This window comes from Oreochromis niloticus, linkage group LG23, assembly GCF_001858045.2.
Source record: "Oreochromis niloticus isolate F11D_XX linkage group LG23, O_niloticus_UMD_NMBU, whole genome shotgun sequence".
In the NCBI taxonomy this organism is placed as follows: domain Eukaryota; kingdom Metazoa; phylum Chordata; class Actinopteri; order Cichliformes; family Cichlidae; genus Oreochromis; species Oreochromis niloticus.
In genome coordinates, this window is record NC_031986.2 from 25,255,499 (window position 1) to 25,271,168 (window position 15,670).

Sequence of the window (15,670 nt, forward strand, 5' to 3'; positions counted from 1 at the left end):
ACCCAGAAAGAGTAATAAGAGTAATATTAAAACTAAGTAGCTGCCGCCATTGCTGGAAACTGGAATTGGCTGAGCCGCACTGTGAATTCTGGGATAGGTTGGGCCACAAAGGATACACCAGATCCATCCTTCAAATCTGAGGAAAAGGAGGATGCATCTGTCGGTTGCATTTGTCAGAGTCTTTCAATTTGGCCAGCCTTCGTCACATCGCTGTAATGTAATTGACCTTCAAATGCGGCCTCCGAAGGATGTGGCTAAATTTGGACACAGCTACGATACTGGAGGCTCCTTCTTCTTCTTCTTCTTTGGTGTTTAACAGCAGCTGGCATCCTTGTATATGCATTGCTGACATCTTCTGTTTCACACTCTTAAATCCTACTACCTATTCCTGCATCTTTCAGGATCTTAGCTTCAAATGACGCACCAAACTCAAATTAGTCATCGACGTAATCGTGACTAGTAGACTAATCGTGGCAGCCCTACTCAGGATAACTGTTTCTGTCATGTAACTGGATTGCAATTTATCAGGCCTCTACCCTAAGACCTGACCAACTTGAGTGTCCCACCTGAAGGTTAAGCTTCTGCGGGTCTAGCTTTTATGGTCACTAAGGCACGCAAACCCCCTGACCACGTTAAGGTGGGAATCCCTCGGGGGGAAAACAGAAAAGCAAAAACACCAAAAAAATAAAATAAAATATTCTTCATCAGATTCTAACAACTAAAAACACAACATTTACCTTAATTGGATAGCCTATATCAAATATATTCATACCAACAATAAAACTTCTCACTATTGCCAATATGAACAAAACTAAAAATGGTAGGCCCAGTTACAAAAAGAAAAGGAGAATTTGCAAAGTCTTGGAAAATAACACTGAAAAATACAAATAAAGAATAAAATAAAATATCCATCCAGATCTTTACAATCAACAACATAAAATCGAACTTAATTGGATGGCCTAATTCAAATAAATGTGCAAAATTAAATAAAACCCAGCAACACACTCAGACAAAAACTGGCTCATCCAAAAGACAAAACTCCTAAACACAAACTTAAAAATGTAGTGTATGCTGTACAGTGTAGCGAGGAAAGCCCAGACCTCTAAGATGAAGAGACCAAACAGGGCCAAACAGGGGTAGGGTTACCTATCATCTCATTTGTGCCTTTTCCAGCGGATTATTAAGCTACTGTAGTAAATCTTGCCCATATTCAGTTTGTGGGTAATCTATTATTTTCTTTCTCAACTTCTACATTTTGACTTAAGGGGGCAGGACGTTTGTATAAGGGGGCATTGATCCCTCTTACCCCAGCGTATAGCCGGCCCTGCTTAAGCCCATTAATATTCAGTCAGTTCAACACCTCTGAATAACATTTTCAAATATTTCAGTGGATCCATGAAAAGGTTCACAATAATTATTCTTACGCAGAGAAGTGTACACACACATATTGATTTACAGTTAATAAGAAGCATCTTCCATCCAGTAATGTTTTATCGCCATAAGTTTCAGGATTAATTAGTTGATGAGTTATCACTGGGAATATACCCCTGTAAGAAGTGAAAACTAGGGGTGGGTTTTTATAATCGATTTATCGATTAAAATCGATTCTGGCTTGGATAACGTGAAATCGATTCATTAAAATCCTGAATCGATTTTTGAATATAAATTTATTTTGCCCGAAATGCCAGAATCTCAGGTGAAACCTCACAAAATTTCAACAACCACCAAACAGCTAAGACAGTAAATGAGAGCAGGTACACGGATTCTGCACAAGGACGTAAACACACAGCGCGGACCCGCGGATCAGAATCAGTGATGTCCGAAAGTCTCCTTCAATCGCATCGCTATAAGTGCAATGTTAATTTCTGCCGATAACTTCCACTTTGTTCTTACTGTTTGCTGCGGTGATGACGTCACATGATTTTACGACGGTCCTGCCGTATCAGGAGTCCGAGGAGCGCTAGGCAAGTTTTTCTCCATGAGTGCGGAGGAATAGCGATCTCCAGCCGTGTGCGTTCCTGCGCAAATGTGAGTCAAAATCCCTCCAGTTCCACGAGTCCATTTCCACTTATAGCACGGGTTGTACTTTGATGTTAATTACAGGGGGTTTATCGAGATTGATAGAGGCATGTAGGTTAGATCTGTGCACCGCAGTTGGGTTATTTAGCCACTAGAGGGCACTGAAGACCATGTAATTGCTGACCTTTCCTAATTTGGGGGCATTAGGTCTTTTCTGTTGCCTGAGATATGCAGTTATTCTTGTTTCCTGCCTGTTCAAATGGGATTTTGGGACTTTCTTATGTCAGAGCATTCAGCTGATTATATATGTAACAGTTCATTATATTGGCGTGATGTTGGGAAGTGATGATTGTTATGTTTACATGTGATAATTGTTTCTCCTTGTTTCTTGTTATTCAGAACCACACGCCTGTCCGCCCCTCCCACACTTGTTAAGTATGTCTACTGCTGTACTGTTGAGCTGCTGTGAACTTTCATTAAAGTATATCCGGACCTCACTCTCTGTGCCCCACTCTCTGACCGGAGTTTAAGTCCTGAGGGAGCTATCATCCCAGCATCCCAGAGATAACTCTGTAACAGGTGAGATGTCACCTTTCTCACCCAACGGCACGGACACGGTCGGGGCTGAAAGCCGACAGCTCGCTGATTCTGATCTGTCGGCAGGTCCGCGCTTTGTGTTTACGCCCTTTTTGCGCTGATTCTAAAGCTGTATAGTTTTCTCTCTCTCCAAACAATATTGACCGAACCAGCAGCAAAAGAAGATCCAAACTACGCTTCACATAAACATCGTCATGAATTCACTCTGACTTTTGCTGTTTTGCTTCCACCAGGATAAAATCACACTTCATGCACAGCTCTCTCTCTCTCTCTCTCTCTCTCTCTCTGTACTTCAAGAACAGTTTCCCGTCTAAAAATCTGTTTTCTGCATTATTCGCTTGCTTGTTACGCACAAGTCTACTGTTGTTTACAGTGCTGTCGCCACTGTTTTTTTTTCTTTTACATTCTTCCGAAAAGAAAACCTAATTTCTGCCGTTCAATACTGAACAAATTTAAACTTTTTAAAATTATGCAAAATGCAAAACGCTTAGCCGTGTCTCTAATAAAACCGCTGTAATGTCAGAGGTAACGTTCATATTTTTATTTTATATTTTTATTAATAGTTTTCTTTCATTTTTTGATGTACTGCAGAATATTTTTATAAAATTCCAGGCCAGGAAAACCACCTTCATGTTTTTCTGTGTTTTATCTTCAGCTACTTTGACACAAAGGCATCTGCTGTGACGCTCACACCTTTGATAAAGACTTGCGTGTGTCAGCTTCCTTTTTATAGATAAAAAAATGTAAATGTACTGATCTGAATTATAATATTTCCGACTGTCAAAATTTCCCAGATTCAAATCAAATCGAATCGCATTGAATCGAATCGTGGATCGAATAGATTCGGGACCTTGTGAATCAAAACGAATCAGTTCTAGAAATCAGTGACGATACCCAGCCCTAGTGAAAACCCAGGATTAACCCTAACCCTGACATTATATGGATAAGATCAAATCCTGTGTCATAGAACAAGCTTCAGTACGTGGATGTGGTCCAGTTACTCTTATATGTTAGAAGGACTAAGGACTGGTGCTTCCCAGTCTGCAGTGTGCCTGCAGAAAATCAACCAATGGAACCAACAAATTACAGCTGATTATTTAACACACAATATTATAGCTCACCGCTTCAGAATTAGAGCATTGAACCATTGTGATCACAGAGAAGTCTAACATCATTTTTAAAAACACACTTTGTTTTAGTAAATTTCTGAGAAAGATCCATGAAATGTACTCTGATTTATCATTTTCATTTCTAGCCAATAATTATTCACTGATTAATAAACATTCTTCATGTGCTCTTTTGTTCTGTTTGTCTATAGATGTAGTTTGTGTTTACATTGAGAGATCTTATTTTAATTTAATGGTTCAGCAACATTTTATCTGTATTTAAGAGTTTTGAATACTTTAGTGTAAAATGCTGTCAGAGCACATCTAGACTCTCTGTAGAGGCTCAACAACTCCTCAGAAATATATTCAGTGATGTTTAGAATCAGTCATATTGGGAAAAAGCTGCCCTGATGTCCACAGACTCCCCAGATAGCAAGAAGACATTGAATTGATGTTGATTTTTGACATGTTAAATTGTAACTTAACAGATGATGGTTATCTTTTGTTTTTTTAGATAATACACAGTTGTCTTTTGTTTAAGTATTGATGGTAATTTGCAGTGGTTTAGTATTGGTTGAAGTCCTGTCGATTTTCAATCATGATTTTATTGTTGTTTCAGTATTAACCAAGGCTGAAACATGATGTAAAATCAATGTCAGATTTTAGTGCTGATTCAACGGAATTGCCGGATATTGATTTAAGATTATTTCAATGAATGTTCGCTATCTGGAGCGAACATATATATTGATGACAGACTGATGATATCAGCACTCATGTTGAAGACAGTCTGTGTGGTATGAATTTATGCCTAGCTGGAACTTCAATGTCTTTAAACACAATCTTGCAGATTAAGGAAATGATGAGTCACAGACAGCTGCTTCAGGCTCAGCGGGGACAGTCAGTAACAATTGTGACTGATATGTTTAAATTTAATGAAGTTTAATAATAAAGTTTTAAAAGCTTGATGTGTTTAATCCAGTTAGTCTCTGAGTAACACCACTCCTGTGGGTGTAAACAATGAACAATACTCCGCTTTCTGTTGGAAAAGAGCCAAAAGTTTGTGACGCAGTATTTTTGTTCATTTTTTATTCTGTTTTGAATTTATGCCTTATCTATATTTAATAATAATAATCACACCGTCCGCTCTGACCCTCTATCGTCGCTTTACGCTTTCCTCCCTACAGTCTGTGTGAAAATCCCGCAGAGTGATTATAAAGACCCGGAGCTCTGAGTCTCTCCAGCGGCTTTCCGGTGCAGCTCAGGCCGGATTGAGCGTGTCAGTGAACGGGAGAGGAACGGCTCCTCTCCGCTTCCTCCATAGACTAGTGGAGGCAGGAAAAGTTACCTTCAGTCATCAGTAAGTGGATCCACAGTAACAATGATTCTGAGTTCAGTTGCTGACCATCAACTAAAAGACCTTTCACATAGGACGCGGCACTCATTCATGTCTATTCTTTGCGCCACGCAATAACGGTTTCCCGCTGCGTGGACATACCTTCGCGCGACCAGTAGAAACTGCTGCGCTAAGTTGAACCTCACGATGAAGGAAAACATTCTGTCCGAGTCCGGTGAACTTTTTGTCACAGGTTCAACGGATCTCCAGAGCCTTTTCTACGGCTCTGCGGGGAAAACCGTGTTGTGGAAACGACACACTCTTCACTGGTCGGGATAGTTAGAAAGCTTTCTTCTTCATGAATGAGCGATACATTTTTCTTATTAAACACTTGCACATAATACATAAAACACAAATTCTCGTAGAGGATACAAAGTCAGAGAGGTGAAAGTCTTGATGCAGGCGCATCTGGTACACGCAGAGCGGCCGCAAAGAAAATAAAAAGACGTACAAGCAGAGCGCGGCGGCCAGCGAAGTTTGATGCGCATGTCGCGTCCAGTGTGAAAGGGCCTTAACTCTGCTGCTGCTCTCATTCCCGGACTCTGATCTCACACACTAGCAGAAAAAAGCGAACACACTTTGGACACACCTCGTTGGTCCAGCTGTGAGTCCGTTACCGTGAAGTATGCAGTTTCACTTACCTTCCATTCATACCGAGACGATCATCTGCGACGCCAAGTTCAGGAAAAAGAAAATAAATTTAAAAAAAAAAAAAAAAGGGAAACAACAAGGGCAGGAGGGGTTTGTGGGAACGCTGGGGCTCGGGAACATAAGTAACGGATTAGTTTATGATCAATTTCTGTGTTTGGGAGTATTAATGTTTTTAAGCATATAAATGTTTGTTGGAGGGGTTTACAGACGCTGAATCATTTTGTGTATACTCGCAGCAGAGAGAGACTGTCTCTGCTGATCAAACGGGAGAGTCTCACTGTAATGTCCCTATAGTCAGACTCTGTCTCTACATTACTGACTGAAACTTGTCACATTCACATGTGAATGTGCCTTACATGAGAGATACACTTTTCTTTTAATACTCTGCTGAAGGAATACATTTTATAAATGCAACCTGTTGAGCCTTATCTAACACAGAAGGAAGCAGTGCAATAAAGTTACAGCTAAACAAAAGTCACATGAATTTACCTGCATTCAGCTTGTGATGCATAACGTATATGTTTTTATGTTTGATCTTAATCTGCTTGACATACCTGATAAAATAAAGATTATAAAATTGATCAGTCTGTTTGAAGGCTGCTCATCACTGCCTGTCATAAGTCAAATGAATTTCACTTTTATCTGAACTAATTTAGATGTCTGCTTGAACTGTGGAGCGGCAGATAAGGATGTGGTACACACAGTGGCGGTCCTAGCCTGTTTGGCGCCCTGGGCGAACACTCCCTCTGGCGCCCCCCCCACACACACACGCACACACACACACACACACAAAACATGTTAAGGATTGTACATTAACATAAAACTGTTGTCCACACACACATATGAAGAGAGATAGAGAGAGTATGCATAGTATGCAAACGGCTACCAAACAGCCATCATAATTCGTCATACAATGAGAACAAGACAAATCAACAATTGACAATGACTAATTAATATTAAAATCTGTAACATAATGTATTGTTTGGAGTTTAGTCTGTTACTGTTACTATTTTTACCAAAGTATTCTGATTCTGATTGTTTCAGGATGACCTGCCATTATCCAATGACACATCTGCTTACCTGTATCTTTTGTTCGTTTCTTCTCCTCTTTTCTTTTTTCTAAACTGAGCACCTGATGGCTTTGAACTTTTCTTGTCCATCTTCCATTGGTTTTAATTTTGCACTCCAGTATGAACACCCATCCCTCAACCAGAGGATCACCACAACATAACCTAATAGACCTACACCTTAGTTCACAGATTAACTTTGTCTAGGGTGTATTTCTGGGATTTCACACAACCCAGGATTCAAATCATGAATACATAATGGGCTTGGCTTTACAACATTATGAATGAAATGTGCTCTATCTGGAAGCAGCAGGGCTCTCCTCCCCTTTCGATGGGTTATGTGTGAGACTTTAAATCCTCAAACTGTAAATTATAAATTTTAAATTGTTATTGATCCCTTTATCCCGAGTCCTAAAGTGTATATTTATTTTCTTACTCTATTGTTCGTTTATTTGCACTGCTGTAACTGGAGCCTCGTCGTCTCGTCTCTCTATATACTGGACTGTATGTAGCGGAGATGACAATAAAGTTTACTTTGACTTCAGCAACGCGCAGGCGCACCGAGGGCTCTCGCGCTCAGTTTTCGTGTATAGAATTTCGAAAAAACATCGGTGCAAATTATAAGTCTGTATCATAATGTCTGCTGTTTTCGTGTTTGTTGTTTTGTTTTTATTTTGTTTTATTTTGCGAGTTGGTTATTAGATGCTGCTCCAGCCAGCCAGAGAATCCCCCGCCGCCCCGCCCTCTCCTCCCTGTGCCGCAAGCAGCAGGCGCACCTCGCAAACGGAGGGCGCCCTTACTCCCAGCAAATGGGCGATAGAAAACCGATCGGTGCCTATGACATTCCCAATATGCGCTGGCTGCCGTCGGGGCAGCATGAGTACGAGCATTTTTTTTTTTTTTTTTGCCGATGCCCGTGATGCCGCCCCCCATCACGATGCCGCCCCGGGCAACCGCCCGTGTCGCCCGTATCTAAAACCGCTACTGGGTACACAGGCTTTTGTAACATTTTATTGGACTTGTATTAAAGGAAAATGAACAAATGTACAATGTTGGTGAATAAATAAAATTCCATATAACTTTTAAAGGATCATTTAATTCTTCAAACATCACCACAGACAAGTTAAAATCAAATTCTCATTACATCATTCAAGTAAAAATAAATATCAGGATGAACCCTGGCTGCTCACCAAGAGCTGAGCAGTTTGTAAATTCATCTTTTAAGTCATGCAGTGATTCCTCTCTGATATCACAGTTTGTCTCATCTGCAGCTGACATGAACTCAGTCATCTCAGCTGAGCTCAATTAAGGACAGTTTCTGACCCACCCAGGAACTTGAAATAAATCCATGCACAGATTATTTAAATATATGTTGATCATATAAATGACACCTATCATGAGACAAAATACAAACCTAGTTGTTAAAAAAGTGATTGCAAAATATTATTTTAAATGCAAAATAGTAATTATGCACTGCAAGTTCATAATTATTGTTCCCACAGCTTATGTGTTACCCTGCTTCTGAAAAATACTTTGTGAAAACAAAGAAAGAAAACTGTGACTGTTATTGCTAACTTCATGAATATACAAAAGGTCAGTCCTCTTTGACAAATGCTTTTAGTTTTGGAGTATTTTCTGACCAGATGTGTGAGTGTGTTACTCTAACCCAGGGGTCTGCAACCTTTAACACCCAAAGAGCCACTTGGACCCAGTTTCCACGCAAAAGAAAACACTGGGAGCCGCAAATACTTTTTGAAATCTAAAATGAAGATAACACTGTATATATTGTTTTTTTTACCTTTATGCTTTGTGTGAACAACTAAAGTAAGTAAGTAAAGTTTATTTATTAAGCACTTTTCACAGACAGGCAGTCACAAAGCGCTGTACACAAATATTAAAATAAACAATACAATCAATAGACATTATACACAATGTAAAAGATCAAATGTAAATAATGTAAAGAATATAAAATACGTAGATCAACAAAAGGCTTGTTTGAACAGAAAAGTTTTTAACTGCTTTTTAAAAGAATCCACAGAGCAACTAAGGTGTTCTGCTTATGAAATCCATGAAGTGCTACAGAGAAAATTACATTTTATTTAAGTAAATAACACATTTTAAACTCTTAAAGAAATATAACAAAAGGAAAGACACCCAGCTGAACTAAAATGATCCATGTAGCAAACAAAAACTGTTGTCAGCCGCCACCCTTATATCGCCTTTGGGCTTTTGGAGCCTTGACCTGACTTTTAAAAAGTAATTGGGAAAAAAAGCACTATGCTGCTAAAAAAAATAGATATTTGCAAAATTGGTTAATGTGTGTGGCGGGGCGTGGTCTGCAGTGCCGCTGCATGGGAGTCGGACGCACCTGAGCGGCACCCGCAATCAGGCCTCGCCGCCTTAAAGTCTGTGCTCTCTCTGCTGTTGTGGTGTTGGGCTGTGAGCTGAAAAGCTACAGCCGGCTGTATGCGTACAGCAACCGTGTGTGAAAAGTGCTCAATAAAGAGATGCTGAAAAGCATGTCCATGCAAACATCGTCGGGTCTGCCGTGATATGTTTACAATAAGACTTATGGTCCCGAACCTCTGCGCACAGCGTCTGCAAATCGGGGCTTTCATCTTTACGCAGGACTGTAAGCTGTCATCTGTGAGGCGGGAGCGGTGTTTGTTTTTAACATAGTTCACGGTGGAGAACAGCTGCCGACATAATGTGGATCCAGATCCATAATTGGCCTACCTGGTGTCAAAAGTCTCGATAAATGCACTTTCGGCGGGTACACCGGCTTCCGCGAGTGTGACGCTTATTTTGAGCGATGAAAAAATAATAAGATATAATTTTATTTTTACATTTCAAAATCACAATAATCTTCCAATTTAGAACTACAAGTTAAAAAAAGAACTAAACACAAATAAAATACACTTCAGCTAAATACTTCTAATTTATTTTCCCAAACCACCCGGAGCCGCAAAATAAAGACTAAAGAGCCGCGGGTTGCCGACCACTGCTCTAACCAATACAACCTTGTTACCCATATTAATAGAAGAGGACAAATTATTTTCAACATCTCCTTCCTTTATTCAGACAACTACACTTATCCTTGACTTTCACAGTAAATGATAATCCACAGCTGGTGTCTGTTTCTGAGAAAACAGTAATACTAGCGCTGATCTGCAACCATGTTATCATACATATAAACCAGGATTACAAACATGCTGTAAGGTTCAAAAGAACAAAAGAATATTATTAAACAACCTTGTAGGTGGTCCTGAGACTTCATTTGTTACATATATGTCATAATCTACAAGTAAAAGTAACATGTCCATTCAGTTATGTTGTGCTACTCTGTTTTATTTGACCCCCCATTATCACAACATTTTAAAAATACAATAATGATAAATGTGTTTTTTACCTCGCAGGGGTTTAATCTGATACCTTTGTAATTGTTTGAATTATAATATGAATACTTTTTTTAAAAAAAAACAAAAACAAAAAAAACCTCACATGTTTACTGAAATGCTGGATGAGGTGGATTTCTAAAGTTTGTTGACTTAATACGTATAGGATCAGGAAATCATTAACAACATTTATTTCTTTGATAGGGCCCAGGATAGCACCAGGTCTACTGCCCTGATTATTGTCCCACCTCCTGCCGCGCTTGACAAATCTACCATGTCATGATTATTCCCTGAAGCTGACCTTGAATCTTAATTTGAGCCTTCTACTCTCTTAGAGACAGAGGAGGAGGACAAGGAGATGCACATTTGTCTGTTATTGTGCCAGACAGAACGAGGACTACCAGGAAAGCAGCTGAGACTCCAGAACTTATCACTCCTTCCAAACAGACACACATTGCTGTGCCCTTTCCTTTTGATTCCCCTGTAACTCACTGAGATATTAACATCTCCTTCCCAAGCGACCTTCCAGTAACAATGGCCAGACCATTTCTATACAACAGCTGATGCCAGTGAAATCTCTCTTGATGTGCAGGATCACTCCACATGTGTCAACGTCCTGTTGTTGTCGGACAGTTTGAGTTTTCTGTTTACTGTGTGTCAATTGTGTCAGTTGTGAGTTGATAGGAAACTCAAGTGAATGAGTGAATGAGAAAAACACACATGCAAGAAACAGAACATGAACTCTCACTCATGTTCACTTTTATATTCATGTCAATATGAGAGGATGGACAGCAGCTCCAGAGAGACCAAAGCAGGAGGCTTCAGATCCAGGAAGAGGAGAGCTTTAGAGAGAAGAGAATAGAGAAATGCAGCTCTACGTGAAGAGGAGGCTGCAGCTGCAATGGTAGGAATGAACACTGTGACATCATGGTTCACAAATGTACTTTCCTAAATCCTTTTCAAGCAAGCAAGACATACAGGGAGTGCAGAATTATTAGGCAAGTTGTATTTTTGAGGAATAATTTTATTATTAAACAACAACCATGTTCTCAATGAACCCAAAAAACTCATTAATATCAAAGCTGAATGTTTTTGGAAGTAGTTTTTAGTTTGTTTTTAGTTTTAGCTATTTTAGGGGGATATCTGTGTGTGCAGGTGACTATTACTGTGCATAATTATTAGGCAACTTAACAAAAAACAAATATATACCCATTTCAATTATTTATTTTTACCAGTGAAACCAATATAACATCTCCACATTCACAAATATACATTTCTGACATTCAAAAACAAAACAAAAACAAATCAGCGACCAATATAGCCACCTTTCTTTGCAAGGACACTCAAAAGCCTGCCATCCATGGATTCTGTCAGTGTTTTGATCTGTTCACCATCAACATTGCGTGCAGCAGCAACCACAGCCTCCCAGACACTGTTCAGAGAGGTGTACTGTTTTTCCTCCTTGTAAATCTCACATTTGATGATGGACCACAGGTTCTCAATGGGGTTCAGATCAGGTGAACAAGGAGGCCATGTCATTAGTTTTTCTTCTTTTATACCCTTTCTTGCCAGCCACGCTGTGGAGTACTTGGACGCGTGTGATAGAGCATTGTCCTGCATGAAAATCATGTTTTTCTTGAAGGATGCAGACTTCTTCCTGTACCACTGCTTGGAGAAGGTGTCTTCCAGAAACTGGCAGTAGGACTGGGAGTTGAGCTTGACTCCATCCTCAACCCGAAAAGGCCCCACAAGCTCATCTTTGATGATACCAGCCCAAACCAGTACTCCACCTCCACCTTGCTGGCGTCTGAGTCGGACTGGAGCTCTCTGCCCTTTACCAATCCAGCCACGGGCCCATCCATCTGGCCCATCAAGACTCACTCTCATTTCATCAGTCCATAAAACCTTAGAAAAATCAGTCTTGAGATATTTCTTGGCCCAGTCTTGACGTCTCAGCTTGTGTGTCTTGTTCAGTGGTGGTCGTCTTTCAGCCTTTCTTACCTTGGCCATGTCTCTGAGTATTGCACACCTTGTGCTTTTGGGCACTCCAGTGATGTTGCAGCTCTGAAATATGGCCAAACTGGTGGCAAGTGGCATCTTGGCAGCTGCACACTTGACTTTTCTCAGTTCATGGGCAGTTATTTTGCGCCTTGGTTTTTCCACACGCTTCTTGCGACCCTGTTGACTATTTTGAATGAAACGCTTGATTGTTCGATGATCACGCTTCAGAAGCTTTGCAATTTTAAGACTGCTGCATCCCTCTGCAAGATATCTCACTATTTTTGACTTTTCTGAGCCTGTCAAGTCCTTCTTTTGACCCATTTTGCCAAAGGAAAGGAAGTTGCCTAATAATTATGCACACCTGATATAGGGTGTTGATGTCATTAGACCACACCCCTTCTCATTACAGAGATGCACATCACCTAATATGCTTAATTGGTAGTAGGCTTTCGAGCCTATACAGCTTGGAGTAAGACAACATGCATGAAGAGGATGATGTGGACAAAATACTCATTTGCCTAATAATTCTGCACTCCCTGTATATAGTCTAAGGAGCTTGGAAAGAAAAGCGTCCAGACTTCTTTAAGTTGCCTAAAGAGAAGCTTCTTCAGTTCTAGGGTCAAATGTCCCAGATTTAAACCCTGTGGGGGTATCCCCCCAAAGAGGGACAATGGACCCCCTAATGATCCTCTACCTAATCACGTGAGCCAAGGTGTGAAAACGGGTGTGGGTCACAATCAGCCAGGGTTTCGGGTGAGCTCGTAAAACCTAGTCCCACCCTATCATGTGATTTCCTGAGGTCAGATGGCCCAGGAGTTGAGTGGGTGTTAAGGCGTCTGGGAAGGGATCTCAAAACTGGATTATAGATGGCAGACAGTTGGTGTCGTAAACCATCGCCTGTATTCAAAGATGGTCTCTCACAGTGCACATAAATGGCTTCTTTTAGTCCTCTTTCAAACCATCTGTCCTCTCTGTCCAAAATGTGAACATTGGCTTGCTTGAAAGAGTGACCTTTATCCTTTAGATGCAGATGGACCGCTGAGTCTTCTATGTTGTGCCATGCGTTTATGAAGTGGCTGTTTGGTCTCTCCAATGTAGAGGTCTGGAGTAAACTGTTGTGCTTGGAGAAAACTCTCCTGAGTTTTTTCTGATACACCGGGAATGACAGTGTTGTTGTCTTTCTTATCCTCCTTAGCTGGTGTCTGATGTTCTTTTCTGTGCATCTTTGCTGACTTGATGAAAGCCCAATTAGGATAGCCACATGTTTTAATCAGTAAACGCTGAATACTAAGTTTGTGTTCCAGAGGGTGATGGGAGTCAAAGAGGAGGTACTGGTTCGTGCATGTGGGCTTCCCGTAAACTTAAACGCTGAGGTTTCCATTCTCTTCAATGTGCACAGCACAGTCCAGGAAAGGCAAACAGTTGTCCTTTGTGTCTTCCCTGGTGAACTTGATGTTTTTATCCACAGCTTTAATGTGAGCAGTGAAGGGCTCCACTTCTTGTGTTTTGATTTTGACCCAGGTGTCGTCTACATATCTGTACCAGTGGCTGGGTACTCTCCCTGGTACAGATATGTAGACGACACCTGGGTACGTATATGAATAGGAAGTTAGTGTGGGAACACACTGCTTCCTATTTTGGTGTATTTGTAATGATTACAGTTGGTAACAAATGTGTGTGTGTTTGTTTGTTTGTTTGTTTGTTTGTTTTTTCAGTGTCTATCCAAACTTAAATGTGTTTCCAATAAAGAATCTGGGGGGAAAGAGAAACATATAGATCTGTATGCAAGAACTGAGTGACCTTCACTCTTCTAATGCAACTGTAAATTAACAATTTATTAATGCTACACTTCATTACGCAAGGTGCTTTCATTCAGTAGTGATCTCTCACAAATCCTAAATTAGTGCAATGTCCCATAAATAATTGTAAAACCTATAAATAAATGTATGAAGCTTATTCTCATTGTTCTAACACTGTCATATGTGTCAAGAACCCACCCACCACTTTAATCACACTCTAGATCTTGTTTTAACATATGGCATAGAAACTGAACATTTAACAGTGTTTCCTGAAAACCCTCTGCTGTCTGATCATTTCCTGATAACATTTACATTTACAATAATTGATTACACAGCAGTGGAGAGTAGACTTTATCAAAGTAGATGTCTTTCTGAAAGTGCTGTAACTAAGTTTAAGAATATAATCCACCCACTGTTATCATCTTCAATGCCCTGTACCAACATAGAGCAGAGCAGCTACCTGAACGCTACTCCAACAGAGGTCGATCATCTTGTTAATAATTTTACCTCCTCACTACGTACGACTCTGGATACTGTAGCTCCGGTGAAAAACAAGGCCTCAAATCAGAAGTACCTGACTCCATGGTATAATTCTCAAACACGTAGCCTAAAGCAGATAACTCGTAAGCTGGAGAGGAAATGGCGTGTCACAAATTTAGAAGATCATCATTTAGCCTGGAGAAATAGTTTGTTGCTTTATAAGAAAGCCCTCCGCAAAGCTAGAAGGTCTTACTATTCATCACTGATTGAAGAAAATAAGAACAACCTAGATTCAGATTCAGAAGACTTTATTTATCCCCAAGGGGCAATTAAGAGACTGACCTTGCCTTTCTCTTCAGCACTGTAGCCAGGCTGACAAAAAGTCAGAGCTCTATTGAGCCAACCATCCCTTTAACGTTAACTAGTAATGACTTCATGAATTAAAATTTTAACCATTAGAGAAAAAATTACCAATAATCATCCCACAGATGTAATATTATCTACAGCTACTCTTAGTACCATTGATATTCATTTAGATTCTTTTTCTCCAATTGATCTTTCTGAGTTAACTTCAATAATTACTTCCTCCAAACCATCAACGTGTCTTTTAGACCCCATTCCTACAAAACTGCTCAAAGAAGTCCTGCCATTAATTAATGCTTCAATCTTAAATATGATCAACCTATCTCTAATAATTGGCTATTTACTTAAAAAGCCAGGTATTACAGGTACTGTACTGCAGTGGTTTGTATCATATCTATCTAATAGACTCCAATTTGTGCTTGTAAATGGAGAATCCTCTTCACCCACTAAGGTCAATTATGGAGTTCCTCAGGGTTCAGTGCTAGGACCAATTCTGTTTACATTATACATGCTTCCCTTAGGCGGTATAATTAGAAGACATAGTATACATTTTCACTGCTATGCAGATGACACCCAGCTCTATCTATCCATGAAGCCAGATAACACATACCAATTAGTTAAACTGCAGGAATGTCTTAAAGACATAAAGACCTGGATGGCCACTAACTTTCTGCTTCTTAATTCAGATAAAACTGAGGTTATTGTACTCGGCCCTGAAAATCTTAGAAACATGGTATCTAACCAGATTCTTACTCTGGATGGCATTACCTTGGCCTCCAGTAACGCTGTGAGGAACCTT

At 40.1% G+C, this 15,670-nt stretch overlaps 2 protein-coding genes across 2 annotated transcripts in view; both read right to left on the minus strand.

Moving 5' to 3' along the window:
* LOC100706502 (NLR family CARD domain-containing protein 3) overlaps nucleotides 1-6,461 on the minus strand; it is a 30,686-nt gene extending 24,225 nt beyond the window's left edge. The window contains exon 1 of the mRNA XM_025902711.1: nucleotides 5,757-6,461. The gene's annotated coding sequence lies outside the window, so the exon portion shown is untranslated. The remainder of the gene's footprint in view (nucleotides 1-5,756) is intronic.
* The window catches only part of LOC109196997 (NLR family CARD domain-containing protein 3), a 501,803-nt gene that overhangs the window by 344,956 nt on the left and 141,177 nt on the right, over nucleotides 1-15,670 (minus strand). The window lies entirely within an intron of this gene.